Source organism: Mytilus californianus, unplaced genomic scaffold (assembly GCF_021869535.1).
Source record: "Mytilus californianus isolate M0D057914Y unplaced genomic scaffold, xbMytCali1.0.p SCAF_12, whole genome shotgun sequence".
Lineage (NCBI taxonomy): Eukaryota > Metazoa > Mollusca > Bivalvia > Mytilida > Mytilidae > Mytilus > Mytilus californianus.
This window is the reverse complement of record NW_026262604.1, coordinates 59,711,509-59,733,923: the sequence shown is the minus strand read 5'-3', so window position 1 is coordinate 59,733,923 and position 22,415 is coordinate 59,711,509. Positions and strand designations below refer to the sequence as shown.

The window sequence follows — 22,415 nt, the reverse complement described above, 5'->3', positions numbered from 1 at the left end:
ACTAATGCAAGTAATATACAATTTAAGATGTTGATACAATTTATTTATGATGTATTAATCATGAGACAGGTTTCGTCGTCGGGAAAGAGCTGCACATAGTTCTATAATAAGTGCAATTTCGTTCCGACTATGTCTATAAAGTAAACCTAGTCATATTCAGATGGATATATGGTATCGTCAAGTAAGTAACAATCACGAGGAAATGAAAATAGTCGTGTGGATCGATCGCAACCATCAATCTGTAAGTCATCGCATCATTGTTATGACCTAGAAAACCAGATTTGATGTATCTTATTTTCCTTCCTGTGTCTATTATGACTTGCGTATGAATATAGTGTATATGACGATGTCCAATATTAAACAATGCCTAGTTGTCGGATGGGCAATTTATTTTATGGGCATTGCCATCAATAGATCCAACTGCTTCTTCCGATTCTGGCCAATTATCCTTAATAAATTCCCATTATTCAGCTGAAGGCCATGTTATCATTGATCTGAAAGCTTGATGAAGAATCGGCAAAATTCCATGGATAGCTTTATGGGTCCGTGTATACTTGCTTCCATTCGTTTTTCGTTTTGAAATATCAAAAACAAAAAAAAAACAAAAAACGAGAGTGTTTTCATTTTTCGTTTTTGATTTCTAAAAAACCAAAACGAAAAACAAAAGTGTTTTCATTTTTCGTTTTTGATTTCTCTAAAACCAAAACGGAAAACGAAAGTGTTTTCATTTTTTGTTTTTAATTTCTCTAAAACCAAAATGAAAATCAAAAGTTTTTCCGTTCTTCGTTTTTGATGTAACTAAACAACAATTTTGTATTCAGTTTTAATTATTTCTCGTTTTATAATGTACAATGTTTTCCTTTCTTGTTTCACAGTCATTGATAGTAAATCATGCCAATGTAAACATTCCGGTGTTCTTTCAACATAATGTAGACCAAATAGACCGCCTGACTTATGAATTGAACTACGGTGATAAATGAATCAAAGCCTTTCAAATTACCCTATTTATATCTTAAATAAAAAATAAATTATTATATTTAAATATTAAACGAATCATATATTTAAATTGTACAATATAATATTATATAAAGATGGTACAAATAGATAGATTGATTACAACATCACATTAACAAGGGAGGTTATTATTTTTTAAAACTGATAAGAAAACTACCCCGGTCGTTAAAGTATACATGCACAGTCACTGTGGTTATCAGATCTTTAATCGAAGATGATGTCGACGGATGCAAAAAACTTTATCAATCTGAACAATAAGGGTGTGTGATCTTTACTTTTAAGTTTAGAAAGGTTGATCTAAGATGATTAGAATTGATAACCAAGGTCCATCTGCCAGTAGTATGCAAACATTCAGGACGATAATGTGTTTTGCTTGATCAATTGATTAAAAAACAAATTTCCGCAATTTTAAAGTTCAAACCGGGATAAGCATTCAATCAATTTGCCATTCGGAGTCTACTCGGTATTAGCTTTGCTTATTTGTGAAAGCTATATAGTGACCTTAACTAGAGCCTGGGTGTGAATAGGGATTTACGGAATAGAGAATAGTGGGCCAAAAATATGAATAATAGAGACAATGGACCAAGAAATAAAAAAAAATAGAATAATAAGGTGTTTAAATATAAAGAGATCAGAATAATTTGCAAAAAGTATAAAGAAATAAAGAATAGAGAGAACTGGCCTGAAACACTGATTAAAGAATAGAGAAAACCGGCATAGAATATCAAAGAATACAGAAATGAAGAACCCCGTATCCAGACCATCATACTAGTTGCCTAAACCAACGATATTTTGTCTCCGGTAGATTGTAATTGGTTATCATACGTTTTCTTTTTATTTCTATGCCTATCAATTAAGACACGAGCTTTCATAATTTGCCAGCTTATTACATTATAAAAAAAGACTAAGCCAAACATCACTCTGGATTTTTCTCAAGTAGACCTCAGCTACCTACCCTACCACACCATTACCGAAAAGTTAAAAAAAGAAATTATACGGCAATACTTTTGTCCGCACTAGGTGCAAAGGGAATTTGGGTAGCTGAGGTCTACTGGAGAAAACAATCCAGGGTGGTATTCGTCTTAGTTTCATTTTTAAGTAGGTCCAAAGTTGGGGTCCGCGGACACCCAACCCCACCCTTACCGAAAATTTAATAAAAAAAATTCTAAGGCAATACTTTTGTCCGCACTAGGTGCAAAGGGAAGCTTGGTAACTGAGGTCTACAGTAGAAAAAAAACCAGGGTATTGTTCGGCTTAGTTTTTTTTCTAAAGTAGGTCCAATGTTGAGGTCAGATACCCTACCCAACCCTTACTGAAAAGTAAATAAACAAAAATTCTATGGCAATACTTTTTTCCGCACTAGGTGCAAACGTAAGCTAGAGACCTTGCGCTTACTTGATCAAAATTCCCAGTTTGGGTATAGCATGGATTATTTTTCAAAGCTAATAAATAATTTCCTTGCCCACCATACTTTGAGTACAAAAAATAAACATTTCGTCCAATCATAAGTAAGCGAAATCCACTGTTTCAGAAGTAGAATGTTTTGTCAAAACAGTTTTGTGTGGCAAAAAGCAACTTTTTTTTCTTCTAATGCAGAACAATTGTTACTTTTCATGAACTACATGTGTATGACAGGAAGCCGAGAATATGGAAAGCTATTTCACACAATAGTGCAATTTTGCCAACATTTAAATAATTTCATAATTATTTACGATTCTATATACACTCAAAAGTGTTTACTATGTGAAATGTAAAGCGTGCAGCACGCTGTGTGATGTATTGAGAGCGATTTCTATTGTATTTGTATAATTAATGAACAAGAAATGAAATTTTGAAATTCATTGAATAGTGTCTTTGACTGCTTAATTATATATTAAAAACTGATAATATAGTGGTTATATATTAATAAAAACATTTGAAGTACGTTTGAATCTTATGCAACATTTTGGTTTATATAAACATATGAAAACTGGCTGCTAGCGAAGTGGCTGCTAGCGAGTGGCTGCTTGCTTGAACCTGGTCTCACAAACTCCGCATTTTCATTCACGTCTTCACATTACAGGTTTCAATAAACGTTTAGTAAATTATGTCAATGTGCTTTCCCATGGGGTTTTATGCAGAACAATTACCGGAAATCTATGGTAGTTTGCAAAATAAATGTCAAAGCCGAAGTCTTACTGAACAAAGTAGACACCCACATTAAAAAAGGTTGAGGCATTGAAGGCCAAATAAGATTTTATATTACACATTCTTGCGGGTCTAATTGTAATCAGAAGGTCATTGTAGGGTTGCAAGAAGTTCACAAATTAATTTAATACAAAGGCAAAAATCGATGTAAAAAAATAGTTTCATTGGTGAAATTAAGACGGCAATAAATATGACAATTATAATAACAACAAACAAATGATTATCAAATGGTCATGACTTTTGTTTGGAGCAACATGAGCAAATCCCTTAACAATCAATCAATCAATCAATCAATCAATCAATCAAACAAACAAACAAACAAACAAACAAACAAACAATCAATCAATCAATTAATCAATAAAATTGAGAATGGAAATTGAAGAATGTGTCAAAGAGACAACAACCCAACCAAAGACATGTTTGTGAAAGAGCAGAAAACAGCCGAAGGCCACCAATGGGTCCCAACACAACGAGAAAACCCCGAAGGCGGGCTTCAGCTAGCCCCTAAATAAAAATATAAACTAGTTCAGTGAAAATGGACGTCACAAAAAACTAAAAAAAAAAAAAAACATACAAGACTATCAAAGGCCAGAGGCTCCCGACTTGGGACATGCGCAAAAATGCGGCGGGGTTAAACATGTTTTGTGAGATCTCAACACTCCCCCTATACCACTTTAGCTAGCCAATGTAGAATAAACATACACACAGCAATACGCACAGTAAAACTCAGTTTAAAAGAAGTCCGAGTCCGATGTCAGAATAGGTAACAAAAGAAACTAAGCAAAATGACAATGATTCATAAATTAACAAGTGATTACTAGCAGTAACTGACATGCCAGCTCCAGACCCCATTTACACCGATTGAAAGATTATGTCTTCATCACATGAAAATCAAGCACAATCACTCCTGTGAGGGTTTAGTATCACACCCTCATACAATATATGAGAAGAAAATGACCCGTATTATGCCAACAACTGGTTTTAGAATTATTTAGTTTATTTCCGATGCAAAGACCTTATAAGTGAATCAATATTAATACAAAAATATGTCATCTTTAATGATTCCTCATGGGGTTTTTGATAATGTGATTACTTGGCCGTTTTTTTTAGTGATTATTTGATTACTAGACCAAATATTTCATGATTATTTGATTATCTAGGACTGTATTTTAGATTAATTGATTACCAAGTTTAAACAATAAATTTGTATGTATAGCATACATATAAAATTTGGCTTGAAAGACGTTATTTTTTTTGGCGTCGCTCCGCTCGGTAAAATTGTTAAGAATTAAGTCCGAAGATTGAACGCGTTTGTCCAGTAATCTTATATAAATTCATACATAAAAGTCATATAAGTATAACGAAATCAGAGATATATCTTTTAATTAGATTGGTTCGTCTAATTTAGTATTTTTTTCTGAAGTAAATTTACTAACTTCTTTAATAAAGGATTTGAACAAGAATGTGTCCATAGTACATGAATGCTCCACTCGCACTATCAGTTTTTATGTCCAGTTGACCGTAAATTGCGGTCAGAACTCTAACATGGTATTAAAATTAGAAAGATCATATCATATGGAACATGTGTACTGAGTTTCAAGTTGATTGGACTTCAACTTCATCAAAAACTACTTTGACCAAAAACATTAACCTGAAGCGGAACAGACGGATGAACGGAAGAACAAACGGACGCACAGACCGAAAATCATAATGCCTATACATGGGACATACATTCACAAAATGTGCTGAAATTGAATAAAGGTCTTGTAAATATCAAATAGACCATAACAGGCATATCCAAATAAAGTTCCCTGAAGTCACAAACAACTTCCCTCACTTGTAGATCTATTTCCACTACTTCTGCACTATTGTATATATCCATAATAATATAAATAGAAATTGTATGCATGTAAATTAAAAACGATCAGGGTAAACTTATCAATCCTTTAAATAAACTTATTTTAAAAGGTTACCAATTGAACACTGTAAATAGATCTTTGAATATTGTTTTTATTGGTATAAATATTAATTTTGTTATCAGTAACTTAAAATTATACTACATTTTATTGTTATACACATCAAGGTACTACAATCTGTTCATACCTATGATATGGCATTGCACAAGGTCATGTCTTTCTCTGGCTGTTAATGACGTCTTTACACTAAATCCATTGGATGTTGGATGTGTACTGATTGATATTTTAGCCTTAGATACATGATTTTTGTATTAGTTGTCATTGGCTTTAAACTAGCTGTCATTACTGCGATTACTCTCAGATCTGTACTTTGTGTCCTTTTTTGTTTGTTAAGGATGTATAAATACCCTGCCACGTCCGGTCTGTGCTTTTGTTAGATGTTTTTTTCTGTTTTGTATCGATCTGATATGTTAAGCCCTTTTCAACTGATTTTTATAGTTTGTTCTTATGTTGTTCTGTAACAAAACTCGTCCCAGGTTAACGGGAGGGTTGAGCGCTCACTTGCATGTTTAACCCCGCCACATACTGTATGTGCCTGTCCCAAGTTAGGAGTCTGTAGTTCAATGGTTGTCGTTTGTTGATGTCTGTCATATTTGTTTTTCGTTTTATTGTGTTATAAATTAGGCCGTTTTTTCTCAACTGAACTGTTTCATATTTTTCATGTCAGAGCCTTTCATAGCCGACTATACCCTACTGGTGTTTTTTCATTGTTGAAGGTCGTACGGTTGCCTATTTATAATTGCTTACATCTACTTCATTTGAACTTTGGGGATAGTTGTCACATTGGCAATCATACCACATCTCCTTATTAAATTGTTGAGGGGGAGGGTGGGGTTGAAATTTGTATTTCTTAGGAAAGTTCCAATGTTTTCCTCCCAGGTAACCCCGTTTTAATTAGATATTTTCTCATTTTGCTGTGCCCTTGGATTTTTGTTTAAGGCCAACCAGAGCTTACTGCCTGTTGGTGGGTAGTTGAAGACCATATGGTAAGCTCTAGGTGTCTTTTTGTGTATTTTATATGGTGATTTAGTGATGTCTTCATGCCATTGTTCCATTACTTTATATAGACAGCTTATCAGTCAACCATATCTATCAAAGACGACAAATGATGGCAAAAGCTCTCCTGGCCTTTTGTATAGTCAGGCGAGAAACAAGATTTAAACGGACTTGGCTTGGTATAAACATGTATATTTAGTAAACTCGTATAAATTCAAGTCAAATTAATATTTCAAAACAACATAAAAATATAAAAGTGTAAAAAAAATTTTTTAATAAATCTTGAAAATATTATTGTGTTTGTGTGTGGCCATGGATAAAGGCATGTTTTTCAGTCTGGGTTAAAAAAAAATATTGACTTCGGATACGAATCCCTGCCCCACCCCAGAGAATCAAATGGTTGCTTCCTTGGGAACAATAGAGATTGAAGATGTTGAGAATGAAGATCAGGTAATATTTTTATGTTCTGCGGCGACGTTAAAGGAACACCAATCAGTCAATCGATCTTTATGACTATGGCTTCAGTTGTGTAATATTCCTTGTTGTAAAAGTTCCTTTTCTACTTTGTGTAGACTTATTAAGACTCGGAATAGATCTACGATGACTAATGAACGGTCGTGTATGGTTTGACAATTTTACATGCCTACCTATAATAAAATTGACAATGGAAATGGGGAATATGTCAAAGAGACAACAACCCGACCAAAGAGCAGACAGCAGCCGATGTCCATATATGATACGATGCTACCGGACATAGAAAAAACTGTCCTTTTTTCATGGAAAATTAAACTGTTACAGTATATTAAAGAATACAAAACTAGCTCTCTTTCCTGTAAATACAAATATAAAGCTGACATGGGTGAGATTACGGCTAGAAATCCCAATCTCCCAATTCACTTAAAAAGACCATATATAGATATAAGAAGATGTGGTATGAGTGCCAATGAGACATTTCTCCATCCAAGTCACAATTTGTAAAAGAAAAACCTTTACAGGTCAAAGTACGATCTTCAACACGGAGCCTTGGCTCACACCGAACAGCAAACTACAAAGGGCCCCAAAATGACCAGTGCAAAACCATTCAAACGGGAAAACTATGCAACGGTATAATCTATATAATAAACAAGAAACGAGAACACTTATGAACCACATCAACAAACGGCAAACACTGAACATCAGGTTCCTGACTTAGAACAGGTGCAAACAAATGCAGCGGGTTTAAACGTTTTAATAGGTACCAAATTCACTCTATACATAGAAAAAATACAAATTATCAATGAACAGGGCTTTTATTCCAGTTCTTCATCTTGGAAGTAGCTGGAGGGTCTTCAACGAGGAAAAGAACCATTCATACCCTGAAAACAACAGCCACACACTTGGCTATGTGGATTACAATGTTTTGCTTTATCCTACACCCTGGATTTTTTCTCCAGAAGACCTCAGCTACCCAGCTTCCCTTTGCACCTAGTGCGGACAAAAGTATTGCCGTAGATTTTTTTTATTAACTTTTCGGTAATGGTGTGGTAGGGTGGGTAGCTGATGTCTTCTTGAGAAAAAATCCAGATTGATGTTCGGCTTAGTCTTTTTTTTTATAATGTAATAAGCTGGCAAATTATGAAAGCTCATGTCTTAACTGATAGGCATAGAAATAAAAGGAAAACGTATGAAAACCAATAACATTCTACCGGAGACAAAATAACGTTGGTTTAGGCAACTAGTATGATGGTCTGGGTGCGTATTTCTTCATTTCTGTATTCTTTGATATTCTATTCCATTTTTCTCTATTCTTTAATCAGTGTTTCAGGCCATTTTTCTCTTTTTTTTATCATGTTTATTTATTTATACTTTTTGCCAATTATTCTGTTCTCTTTATATTTTAACACCTCATTATTCTTTTTTTTTTTATTTCTTGGTCCATTGTCTCTATTATTTATATTTTTTGCCTACTATTCTCTATTCCCTAAACCCCCATCCACACCCAGGCTCTAGTTAAGGTCACCATATAGCTTTCACAAATAAGCAAAACTAATACTGAGTAGGCTCCGAATGGCAAAATGATTGAATGCTAATCCCGTTTTGAATTGTGAAATTGCGGAAATTTGTTTTTCAATCAATTGATCAAGCAAAACACATTATCGTCCTGAATGTTCGCATAATGGACATTGGTCATGAATTCTAATCATCTGAGATCAACCTTTTTAAATCACGCACCCTTATTGTTCAGATTGATAAAGTCTTTTGCGTCCGTCGACATTATATTCGATTAAAGATCTGATAACCACAGTGACTGTGCATGTATACTTTAACGACCGGGGTTGTTTTCTTATAAGTTTTAAAAAGTAGTAACCTCCCTTGTTAATGTGATGTTGTAATCAATCTATTAATTTGTACCATCTTTATATAATATTATATTGTACAATTTAAATATATGATTCGTTTAATATTTGAATATAATAATTTACTTTTTATTAAAGATATAAACAAGGTAATTTGAAAGGCTTTGATTCATTTATCACCGTAGTTCAATTCATAAGTCAGGCGGTCTATTTTGTCTACATTATGTTGAAAGAACACCGGGGAGTTTACATTGGTATTATTAACTATCAATGACTGTGAAACAAGAAAGGAAAACATTGTACATTATAAAACGAGAAATAATTAAAATTAAATACAAAATTGTTGTTTAGTGAAATCAAAAACGGAAACACTTTTGATTTTCATTTTGGTTTTAGTGAAATCAAAAACAAAAAATGAAAACACTTTCGTTTTCCGTTTTGGTTTTAGAGAAATCAAAAACGAAAAATGAAAACACTTTTGTTTTTCGTTTTGGTTTTTGAAAAATCAAAAACGAAAAATGAAAACACTCTCGTTTTTTGTTTTTTGTTTTTGATATTTCAAAACGAAAAACGAATGGACGCAAATATACAAGGACCTTTATGAACTAACGTGTTGCTAACATCAAACATCAAAGCCATTTGTTCAAATGGAGGGTAACATCTTAACCAAATTAAAATCATTACAAGTTTATTTTGCCAGCCTATAAGTACCGCTTCTTTAGTCTTCTGTGTTATTCTGCTCAGCGCTCTCATGAGTATCACGTATACTTCATCAACACTATCTACTGTTTCACCGGTAATTCCGAAGAGGTGGAATTCATGTCTTATACATTGCTGGTAAATATCATTTCCTTGATATGGGTATACACTTTCATCAGGTAGTAATCGGGCTCGAAAGTCTCTTCTACATCCAAAGAATTGGGAAACTATTGAAAATAACAACATCCCCGTTTCTGCATTTCCAATTGGTTTTTTTTTGTTTTTTTTGTTGTTGAAATAATAGTTGAGGATGAAGATGAACCAGAAAGGTCATCTATTCCCAAACCTAACATGTCCAATAAGAAGAAGGACGAATATAAAGTGCAGAAATTACACCGTCCAAATATTATTCAAACACTGAGTGTTTTTTTAATTTTTCTTGCTATATGAATCAATACGCAATCAACTTAAAAAATGCGGAGTCTGTAGCGTTATCAATTAAATAGATTAAATAAAAAAAAAATAATGGTCCTTGAAACTGATTTTATACTAATGCTTGGTATTCATTCAACTAATATAGGAGCTTTACACATTTATATACAGGGGCCTCGGTGGCCGAGTGGTCTAAGTAGATACTACTGTAATCACTAGCAAGTCAACACTGAGGTTGTGAGTTCGAACCCCGCAGGTGCGGGTGCACTCGACTCCAATCTTAATTGACTAGGACTGTCAGTTTTCCTATCGAAGGTCGGTGGTTTTCGCCGGGCACTCCGGCTTCCTCCACCAAAAAAAAAAACTGGCCGCCACGAAATAGCCCAAAAGCGGTGATTAAAAGTGGCGTTAAATCACCAAAAATCAAATCAAATCAAATCAGTTATATACAAATATTTCCTTTTTTTTTCGATTAATGAAAAGCATTTGGTCGTCGGTCATTCGGTACATATATAAATAAGCAATGAATGCGGTTGTTAAATTTGATAGATGCTTTTTGTGCTTCTTTGTTAAATGTTTGTTTGTTTTGAGATTGTGACACAGTGATGACTGCTGTACCTATATTTTGACAATGTTACCTAATATGTCTGTTTTGTTCACGCATCGTTGTAAATATAATCGAATTTGATGCGACTGTCATACAAGTGAGAGGTTTAGCGCTATACAACCAGGTTCAATCCACCATTTTCTACATTTTAAAATGCCTGTACTAAGTCAGGAATATGACAGTTGTTGTCCATTCGTTTGATTTGTTTTATCATTTGATTTTGCCATTTGTGGTAACGAAATTCCTGACTTAATAATTTACTAGTCAAACATAAATTACGCTCTTTAAAATCGAAATCGTCACTACAGCCACGGAGATAGCGAACGAGTTGGAATATATAAGTACCGTATAACAGAGCTTAATGAACATTACCGTTAAGAAGGGGAAAATAACAACAGGGAAAGAAAAATGATCCCTTCTATCGTACATTTGTGTGTAGAGTTTCTGGTGTAAAACTAAAACTTCTTAATATAAGAAAGGACAAATATTGCTGTTGGTATTTAATTTATTAAAAAAAAAAGAAATTCAGTTGGGTAAATTGCAGCAGTATAGGTATAGTATTATTGATTATTTATTGAAAAAAATATTCTCAAGATAACGGTTAGTGTTGTTGAATTTATCAATTAAATGAAATTTAGTTCTTAACTAAGATTTGCCATAATCATCAAATCGTAAAATGTACTTTAAGATTGATGTATGATGACAAAATGTAGAAAACGAAGTACTGTGGGAAATAGATTTACGAAGAAAACGTCCATAAAATATAAGGCAATTTACGGAAAACGTTGTTATTGCTTGAAACAAAGCTTACTAGGTATTCCATAAAATAATATCATGTAATGTTTGACTAAAGCTGAAAATGTGGTGAACACAATTATTTTTCTCTGTTTCTAAATTGTATTTTGTATATGCTAAACTGTCGTAGGTTATTGATCAAATCTTAAAATTTACTTTGAGATTGATGTAGGATGACAATGTTTAATAATTATGATTAACACTTACTAACCGCAATAAATGATAAATCTCTTTTTTTAAAGCCTTTTCTACACGGCACACCGTTATCACGGATATATGTCATGTTCACTTACACTTCGCTGATGTAATCTGAAACCGAAAACAGAAATAGTATTTCACAGATTTTTAACTAGTTTAACCCCGCCACAATCTGCATGCGCCTGTCCAAAGTCAGGACCCTGCAATACAGTAGTCATTGTTTTTTGTTATGCAACATATTCGTTTTTCGTTCATTATGTTGACATTTACATACATTAGGCCCTAGTTTTCTCGTTTTACAAGTTTTATATTTGTCATTTCGAGGCCTTTAATAAATATTGTTAAAGGCCGTATGGTGGCCTATATTTGTTAATATCTGTGTCATTTGGACTCTAGGGGAGAGTTGTCTCATTGGCAATCCTACCACATCTTTGTATTTTTATAGTATCTACCGTCAGGTATTTTCTTGCTTTTTTTAACAGTTTAAATATTTCATTTGAGTATTTTGCTATAGTCACTCTATAATAGCTTAAAGATGATATGTTTAAATGTTTATTTTCTACATTTTTTTGTGCAATGTATAAAGTCACCAAAGATACCAGACCTAGCTTGTAAGAAACAGATGATATTCAATTTGTGTGAGATAGAAACTGAGCTGTTGAAAAAATCATTGTTTTTTTTTTATAAATCAAGTAGATTTTCAAATTGCCATTTCAAAAATTTATATACGATAACATGTCCGGGTGGCTGATCTATCTCCAGTTATAGTTATATATTGACAACATGAGCACATCTGAATTGAACGAACCTATTTCTCTTGATGAAACAAAACGTGCGCTAATGAGTTTAAAAAATGGCAAAGCAGTAGGAATATACAACTTACCTAATGAAATACTGAAAAGTGATAGACTGACGAAAACTCTTCACGAACTGTTCAATGTATGTTTTAGCTATGGAATTGTTCCAGATCCTTGGTGTCGAAGCATTATATGTCCTCTGCTAAAAAAGGCAAGGATTTCCGCAATCCGATGGATTACCGAAGCATAAGTCTGATGTCAACTGTCGCAAAAACATTTAGTAAGATTTTGAACGAAAGGCTCATTAGTCATCTCGAAAACAATAACTTTCTCAGTGAGGAACAAAACGGATTTAGGCGGCTTAGATCATGTCTGGACCATATCTATTCACTCTGTACAATATTGAGAAACAGAAAACTGCAGAACAAAGATACTTTTTTGTGCTTTGTTGACTTCAGCAAGGCATTTGATTCAGTGAATCATACAATACTCTGGAATAAACTTTTAGCCGTGGGTGTGTATGGAAATATGTACAAAGTAATTAGGTGTCTCTACTCGAAGCTACAAAGTGCAGTACGATTATCGCCTACGATGTTTACTGAACGGTTTTCAGTTTACTCTGGTTTCCGTCAAGGTGATAACCTCGCGCCCACTCTTTTTGCGTTGTTTATTGATGAATTGGTACTACTTATTAACGGACTCTGTTGTGGCACATTAGTCGGTGACGATATGATCAGCTGCTTGCTATACGCTGACGATCTAGTCCTTATTTCGGACACTGTTTATGGATTACAAAATCAGCTTAATGCTCTGAACGGTTGGACAAAGACACAATACATGAACGTTAATACAGAAAAGACAAAAATTATGCATATTCGAAAGACTACAAAGACAGATCTCAATTTACATTTCGACTAGGGGACAACACAGTTAAACTTGTAACTAAATATCGCTACTTGGGACTAACGTTATCCGAGCATATCGATTTTACTTTCTCTGTCAATGAACTCGTAAGTGCAGGTAGTAGATCATTGGGATCATTGACATCTAAATTCTTTAACATGGGTAATATAGACTACGACATATTCATATTATGCATCCGGGGTATGGGGAGCCAAGCAATATCGAACGCTTACATTATAGAGGTATCAGAACTTTTCTTGGCGTCGGCAAAACAACACCAATTCCAACAATATCAACAGACATGGGATGGCATCCAGTTTTTATTCACAACCAGTGTAACTTTATCCGCTTATGGTGTCGTCTTATGAACATGCCTGGTCACGGAATTTGCCGAAAAGTATTTGTTTGGGATCGTGAAATGTCGAGACGTTACCGAAACATGTGGTTTAACAGTGCAAAAACGCTTCTGGACAAATGCAATCTTTCACACCTAACTGACAACGACTCCGATATCTCAACAAGATTCATCTTAGACTCTGTGAAAAGTAAACTTGTAGCAGACTTTAAAGACAAATGGTTTAACGAAATAAACAATATGCCAAAGTTGAGGACATATAAACATTTAAAAACCGAATGTTGTGCCGAGCCGTACGTACAAAAGCATTTAACAAGGACACAAAGATCTGCAATCGCTAGAAATCGCTGTGGTACTTTCCCACTAGAGGTCAAACGAGGACGCTATAGAAACATTCCAATCGAGTATGTAAAATGTGCAATTTTGGGTCTATTGAAGATGAGCAACACTTCATCTTATACTGTGATCGTTACTCGGTTTTCAGAAAAAAACAATTTACTGCGATATCACCAGATCCTGCTTATCCTCTGCGCATAAAATAAATGAACTTTCTCCAAATGCTGTCTTGAATGAACTGTTATCTAACAACAACAAATGTATAGCGAACTTTATCTTGGACTGTGATCGTATCCGAAGAGAAATTCTCTAACTATACTACTTTAACTGTTGAATTTTCTTATAACTTAGACATTCGTCCAAAAGTATTTGTTATTTATTTTTTCAAAAATTTGAGTTTTAATTTGTCAGTGCATCGTAAGCCTATCTGACTGGCTGTAATGTAATATTGTACTAATATGTATCTATTGTATGTATGCAGGTTGCACTATAATGAACCATTCATTCATTCATTCATTATAGCAATTGTAACACTAGTGATAGTTGATGACTTATTAAATTAATGCATTCGTTCAGGAAGGGGGGACGTACAAGTAGAATATTGACTGATGTTTTTTTTTTACCTCAACTTCTGTAAAATTAAAAAGCGCTGTATTAAAAAAATATTTTGTAAACCAATACATCAATATTGTGCATCAATACGGAGATAACAGCATATTAATGAAAATAAAATCAACAAAACATATGTTAAAGTCATTTGAGTATGAGGAAGCTGTAACTTTAGTTTCTTTAAAATTTCCCTTTATGAAAAAATTCAAAAATTGTAGAGCACACATTGTAAATGAGTCGGACGATACATGTCATGTAAAGAAAAGAAACACTCATTTTTGTATACAATTTCCTTTTTAATCAAGACCATGTAATATCTGCGCTTCAATTTCTTCATTATTCTCATTTAGACTTAAAGATATGATATGTTTTTAACAATTTGTTCTCTCAAATAGGAAAAACTCAATAATATGAAATTAAAAAAATACGTCAGCCTATAAGACAATATAATATGATGCAATAGTAAGAGTTGTATCATGGCAATCACACCACGTCGGCTTTTGTATATTGACATGTTTATACTTTTCTCGTTTGCAACTGGCTTACATCAGCAAACTCTGTCATTTTGCGTTGATATTATCAAGTCATCTCCTATGTTCGTGATAGTTGCATGATCTGTGTCAGACTTTGTTCACAACATTTGTTTAACCACAATTAATAAAATCTTCTTTTTCATAATATATCAAACAGCCGTTTTTGTACAGCATGCATCAGTGGCTCACGATAAAATAGTATACAATGACATATCCGATTGTTACTTCAATCTTCTACATGTCAAGTAAAACCATGTCTATGTTGACTCTACTTTTAGTTTCACTTATCGGATACGTTTCGGCGTATGGCAAAGTAGGTCCATTGTTAGGAGGACTTAGTAATAGTGGAGTTGTAACTGGTGGAGCATTCATTGGAGGAGTTGGAGTTATTGGTGGGGAAGGTGGAATTGTCAGTGGTGGTGGAATACTGCTAAATACTGGTGGATTAGGCGGAGTGATCGGAGAATTAAACACAGGTTTTTTTTCTAATTAACCTTTTGTATTAGGAATTATGGATAAGCATAAACACATGCGCTAAAGTAACCTACGGAAACATTTAACATTTTTTTAATAAATCTTCATGATTTGTGTTCTCACATTATATTTAAGGGTGGATTTTATATTTTGAGACTGTCTCTTTTTCTCAAGCATAGATTTTTCAAAGAATTTTGCAAAACACTAAAATTTTAGATCGAAATGTTATAATTTTATCAATATTCAAAAACTTACCAAATTTTTCTTCATTCTTCTATCATGTCTATATTTCTTCATTCTAACCATTGATGCAAAAGAACAAAAGCTCAGGCAAAAATATCTCTGCACTTGTTTAAATATATATCAAGGAAAAGAGATAATCCCAAATGAGCAATTGTTTTTATTCTGCTGTACAATCTTCATCAGTCCTGAAGCAATAAAAGAATCATAAGATAAAATTTTAGCTTGAATCAATTAGTAACTTAAAGGAGAGCTAAAATTTTAGCTGGTTCCTTTCCAGAATAAAAGCTAAAATTTTAGCTTCCAAAAAGATAAAATTTTAGCTTTGCAGAAAATTGATAAAATTTTAGCAAACATAAAAAGATAAAATTTTAGCATTATTGACAGAACATAATATTGTTACATACAGTTACAGGTATTATAACACTGATGACAGCATTACGGCTCTTAACCTTAAGACTAATTGATTGTTGGTTGCTTAATGTTCAGTGGCAAATAGTTCATGCATTTTCAGGACATGAACAAATTAACAGACAAAAAGTAGGTCCTGTAATAGGACTTGACGGGATGAAATTTGGACTATCACTGGCAGGTAGATTGGATATAGGCCGTAGGTTTAGAAATTTGACATTGCAAGAAGCCACCTATGGACCGCTCACAAAGTTGTAGGTTATTCAGGTACACAGTGCATGGCACCCTCTCTACATGAGGCTTCAAACTAAACGTCCTCATGCCTACCAGATGTGACTACAAATTTATAGTATATCATGCATATTATTGGTATAAACAAACAAGTGGCTATACATGAAAATGGACATTAGGTCATAAACTGTCTCACAGACAATTAACAATAATAAATGCTGAACTATTCCTCATGATTATTAGTATGAACAAGCAAGTGACTATATGAGAAACTGGACATACAGTCATTCGCTGATTCACAGACATTTACAGTGATAAATGCTGCAAAATTTCCTTAAAATTACCAATTCAGGGGCAGCAACCCAACAACAGGTTGTCTGATTTGTCTGAAAATTTCAGGGCAGATATATCTTAACTTGATGAACACTTTTACCCCAGACAGATTTGCTCTAAATGCTTTAGTTTCAGAGATATAAGCCAACAAGAGTGCACACACTGAAATGTCTCGCCTTCTTTACTAACCATTGATTTTATGTTGATAGTCCTAAATATAAAGCTTTACTACAAGTAACACATAAACTTAACACGATCCAAGAAAATGAGGTCAAGGTCAGATAAACCAAACGAGAAATACATGTACACTTTACAATCATTCAATAAACCAAATATAGTTGACCTATTGCTTATAGTTTCTAAGAAACAGTCTTAACCAAGAAAACTTAACATTGACCAATGAACCATGAAAATGAGGTCAAGGTCAGATGAACCATGCCAGACAGACATGTACACCTTACAATCAATGTATGCATTAAATATAGTTGACCTATTGTTTATAGTATCTAAGAAACAAACTTAACCATGAAAACTTAACATTGACCAATGAACCATGAAAATGAGGTCAAGGTCAGATGATACCTGCCAGACAGACATATACACCTTACAATCCTTCCATACAACAAATATAGTTGAAAACAGACCAAAACACAATAACTTAACACTGAGAAATGAACAGTGAAAATGAGGTCAAGGTCAAATAAAACCTGGGAGACTGACATGTACATCGTAAAATATTTCCATACACCAAATATAGTTGACCTATTGCATATAGTATTAGAAAAAAAGACCAAAACTCAAAAACTTAACTTAACTTTAACACTGAACCATGAAAAGGAGGTCAAGGTCAGATGACACCTACCAGTTGGACATGTACATCTTGCAATCATTCCATATACTAAATATAGTAGACCTACTGCTTATAGTATCTGATATGTGGACTTGACCACGAAAACTGAACCTTGTTCACTGATCCATAAAATGAGGTTGAGGTCGAATGAAAATTGTCTGACCAGCATGAGGACCTTGCAAGGTACGCACAAACTAAATATAGTCATCCTATTACTCATAATAAGAAAGAAATAAACATTACATAAAATGTTCTTTTTTTTTTCAAGTAGTCACTGAACCATGAAAATGAGGTCAAGGACAATGGACATATGACAGACGAAAACTTCATATCATAAGGCATCTATATACAAAGTATGAAGCATCCAGGTCTTTTAGCTTCTAAAATATAAAGCTTTTAAGAAGTTAGCTAACGCCACCGCCGGATCACTATCCCTATGTCGAGCTTTCTGCGACAAAAGTCGCAGGCTCAACAAAAACTGCATTTTACCCCTATGTTCTATTTTAAGCCTTGTCCGCCATGTTGGTTGGCAGGCAGGGTCATCGGACACTTTTTTTTAACTATATACCCTAATGATGATTGTGGCCAAGTTTGGTAGTTTCAGGAGAAAGAATTGTGTAAATAATTACAAAAATTTACGAAAAAATTGTTAAAAATTGACTATTAAGGGCAGTAACTCCTTAACAATGCTTAAGGGGTCAATTGACAATTTTGGTGATGTTTGACTTATTTGTAGATATCGCTGTTTACAGTTTATCTCTATCTATAATAATATTCGAGATAATAACCAAATGAAAAACTGCAAAATTTCCTTAAAATTACTAATTATGGGGCAGCAACCCAACAACGGGTTGTCTGATTCATCTGAAAATTTAAGGGCAGATAGATCTAAACCCGTTGAACACTTTTACCACTTGTCAGATTCGCTCTAAATGCTTTAGTTTCAGAGAATCAGATATAAGCCAAAAACTGCATTTTACCCATATGTTCTATTTTTAACCATGTCAGGCATCTTGGTTGGCAGACAGGGTCGTCGGAAACATTTTTAAAACTAAATACCACAGCGATGATTGTGGCCAAGTAGTTTCAGAGGAGAAGATTTTTTGTAAAAGTTAACGACGACGGACACCAAGTGATGAGAAAAGCTCACTTGGCGCTTTGGGCCAGGTGAGCCAAAAAACTTAATAGTGACCAATGTTCCATGAAAATGAAGTCAAGGTCAGATGATACCTGCCAGACAGACATATACACCTTAAAACCATTCCATACACCAAATATAGTTGACCTATTGCTTATAGTACTCTAAAATCAGACCAAAACACAAAAACTTAACATTGACCAATGAACCCTGAAAATGAAGTAAAGGTCAGAAATACCTGCCAGACATACATATACACCTTACACCTTTTCCATACACCAAATATAGTTGACATATTGCTTATAGTACTCTAAAAACAGACCAGTCCACAAAAACTTAACATTGACCAATGAACAGGGGTTCAAACTAACATTTGGTACTGGAAGGTCCTGGACCTTTGACACTCCAAACTGAAAGGTCAACAACCTAAATCCCAGGTCCATAACCTAAATCCCAGGTCCTACTTTTACATGAAATATTTCATAACTCATTAAGATACAAAATTAATGTGCTTTTGGTGTTAGGTTAGCTTGTTTCATCATTTTTGAACTGCATGTAATGTTTTGTTAAGTTTACAAATATAATACCAGGCAACCATATCGCACCAAACTGTCAGTATCACTGTGGTATAACATGTATAATAATAAATGTTAAATTGTCTTGTATATTATGAATTCCAATAATCTTTTTTTTTTCTTTTTAGTATTGGGGAGGGTGTCACTGTGGGTAGGTGTGTTGTCTCAATCATTGACAATTATACCATAATCTGTTATTGATGTAAAAGCGTCACTGTATATGTTTATGATTATGATTTAGAACTATAATGTATTTGAAATTCAGTTCAATATTACAATTGAGGTACTGCTTACCAACATCATCACCATTTTTGCTCTGGATTTCAAGAATAAATTCATAGTCACTGAAGGGTTTCCCTGTTTTTGCAACACTGTATGCAGTGTTGAAGAGAACCTTATATCTATTTAACTGATCAGGCTTACATTGCTGCTTGAGAATACATTGTCCAAGTTGTGTCTGACAATAAATCTTTAGACTTTGGGTCACTTTCATGGATCCACTACTTTGAATAAGATAAATACTGGGGTGTTTCTTCGTGTATTTTTATTGGGTCTATTTTAAGATTTTATGTTCCCCTTACAAGTGCATTTTCTTTTTCTGAATGGGTTGGGAACTTCTGGCAGTATGTACACAACATTAGGTCAGTTGATTCATCAAAATATAGCCACAGTCGATCAAATTTCAAGTGGGGCTTACATTTACGTTCCCTTTATTCACGATCGTATTTTTGGTCTTTAGTGAGATCTTTTATATCTTTTGTTTTGTTCTCCATGAAGACGTTGAAGACCGTTCATCATATAATAATAATAATAATACTGTAAATTCAGAAATTATTGCGTGCATTTATTATTGCGATTTTGTCATTTTAGACTAAAATGCGGTTTTAATTTTTGCGATATTGAGAAAAATCCTGTTTAATTCATATAAAAACTTTCAAAATGCGTGTTTAAATTATTGCGATTATAACCCTGTCGCATTTTTCGCAATAATAAAAACATCGCAATAATTTCTGAATTTACAGTAATAATAATAATTTCTTTATTTAAAGAGGGTAACTCAATTAGAAGTAGTCTAATTTTCATTGAGGCTCTCAAACAAAATACATGTATACAGTTAACATTCATACATTAAAATACAATATATATTACTAGTATATACACAATTCAATCATTCAAACATACAAATGGTAATAAATGGCAATAATTGGTAAAGTTTTGATTAAATTTTCTTATTCTTACAACAAAAGAAAGAAAACAAATTATTCGACTTGCATAGAATTTTCAAGAAAATGATTATAACAATGTTTCTTAAATAATTCCACATTACGAAAAATTTTTATTATGAGTGGTAAATTATTCCATACCTTTGTTGCAGAATAATGAAAAGATTTTTTATAAAAATTTGTATTTGGTCTTGGAACAAATAGATCATTATTAGAGACAGATCGTAAGTTGTGGTGTTGCACATCATTAATATTTAGCATTGCTAAGTAATCAGGTGCTAGTCCATTTACAATTTTATTCATTAGAATTGATTGTTGGTATTTTATTCTATTTGTAAAAGATAGCCATTTTAAAGATGAAAACATAAAAGACTCATAAAATTAGATGGAACAGAAATATCGCATTCAAGTATAATTCTTGCTACTCTTTTTTGAAGTTTTATGATTCTATCTGAATCTTTTTGTAATAAATCTTCAGGCTTCCTCTTGGAAGACGTGACACCAAAAGGAAACATACTCATTTTGTTCGAAAATGTCTAAATGATTTGTCACGACTATTTATAACCTTGTGTTTCCAAGAAATACAAGGTTAAAAATAACTTTTATAACTCGTCGGCAAGGTCAGGGATGAGACATTTTATTATTTCAATTTCAATAATAATATGGCTTTGAAATGACGATACTGATGGTTAAACAAAGGTCGGCAAAGTTAATTTTTATTTTCTTTCAAATCGAAGGTCCGTCGGGCGTAGCAAGTAACCACAACGAAAGTCCGATTGCAATAGTGGAAGGTCACGGACCTCGGACCACCGCTAATTTGAACCCCTGATGAACCATGAAAATGAGGTCAAGGTCAGATGAAACCCGCCTGACTGACATGTACACATTTCAGTCATTAACCAATTGCTTATAAAAGTACTTGAAAAACAGACCATAACACAAAAATTTAGGCATGAATTAAAATATTGTTTGTTTGCCCTTTACCGACTGAAAATCTTTTATTTTTATTTACCGGCAATTTTTTTTTGTAAATTGATTTTTTCGTTCCTACCGAAAATCTTATATTTGTATTTACCGCTCAAAACTTTTTTTCACCGGAATCCTTAGGTTTTATCTTTCCTGTATAAGGTTTAGTCCGTTTAGTATCACGGGAGCATTTGACATGATCACTGGCGTTGGTTTGAAATGGACGTCGAAAGTTTGGAAAGCATGACGAACGTTGCCCTGTGTGTCTCAATACTTGAAGATCAGGATTCATTCAAGAAAATGTTGGTCCAAAACAAAATTATCAAATTTTGTACAAAAGGAAATTTTGGAAGATGTTGTAGGGGCTGATTTTGGTGATCCAATCATGAAATCCCAAGCTTAAATTTTTCCCATCTTCCCCACATCAAAATGTCTAGATCCTGAATCCATGTTTTATAATTTTACCCTTACTACCGAATTCCTGGACCTACAAAGGGTCAATTCCGGAGTCCCAATAAATGGCCTACCCCTCGCCAGTCCTCCTCCCCCTCCCCGTCCAGTTCTGTTTTCGTCATATTTAAGTCAATTCTGGGTAAATATTTCCCATGAAAGGTGATTCACAAAAAAATTATTTCGAAATCAAATTAAACTAGAGGCTCTCAAGAGCCTGTGTCGCTCACCTGTATTTACTGATACTTTGGAAATCATGTAAAATAAGGTTAAAATCATAATTAATAGTATTAGATATTATAATGATATCTAAGATAATAATAAAAAACTGCAAAATTTCTGTAAAATTGCTAGCTCAGGGGCAGCAACCCAACAACTAAGTTGTCGGATTCGTCTGAAAATTTTAAGCCAGATAAATCTAAATCTGATGAACATTTTTGCCACCTGTCAGATTTGCTCTAAGGGAGCTACCATTTGATATTTATGGGGGGGCTAGGATGAAAAATATTGTCCTGCATTTTTTTTTAGTTGTAATCTCTGTCCTGCATTTTTATTTTTCACTCTATTCGGTCCTGCCTTTTTTTTTTATTAGTTTATCCTGACTTTTTTTATATAAATTGTCATCCTGCCTTTTTTTTTTGCCAAGTTGCTCATCCTGCCTTTTTTTTTACTCAAAACTCCTGTCCTACCTTTTTTTCAAATTTCATCCTAGCACCCCCATAAAAATCAAATGGTAGCTCCCTAAATGCTT

The 22,415-nt window shown here is 33.6% G+C and overlaps 1 protein-coding gene across 1 annotated transcript in view; it reads right to left on the bottom strand.

The window, feature by feature from the left end:
• LOC127722122 (uncharacterized) overlaps nt 1-22,415 on the bottom strand; it is a 162,791-nt gene that overhangs the window by 4,542 nt on the left and 135,834 nt on the right. The window lies entirely within an intron of this gene.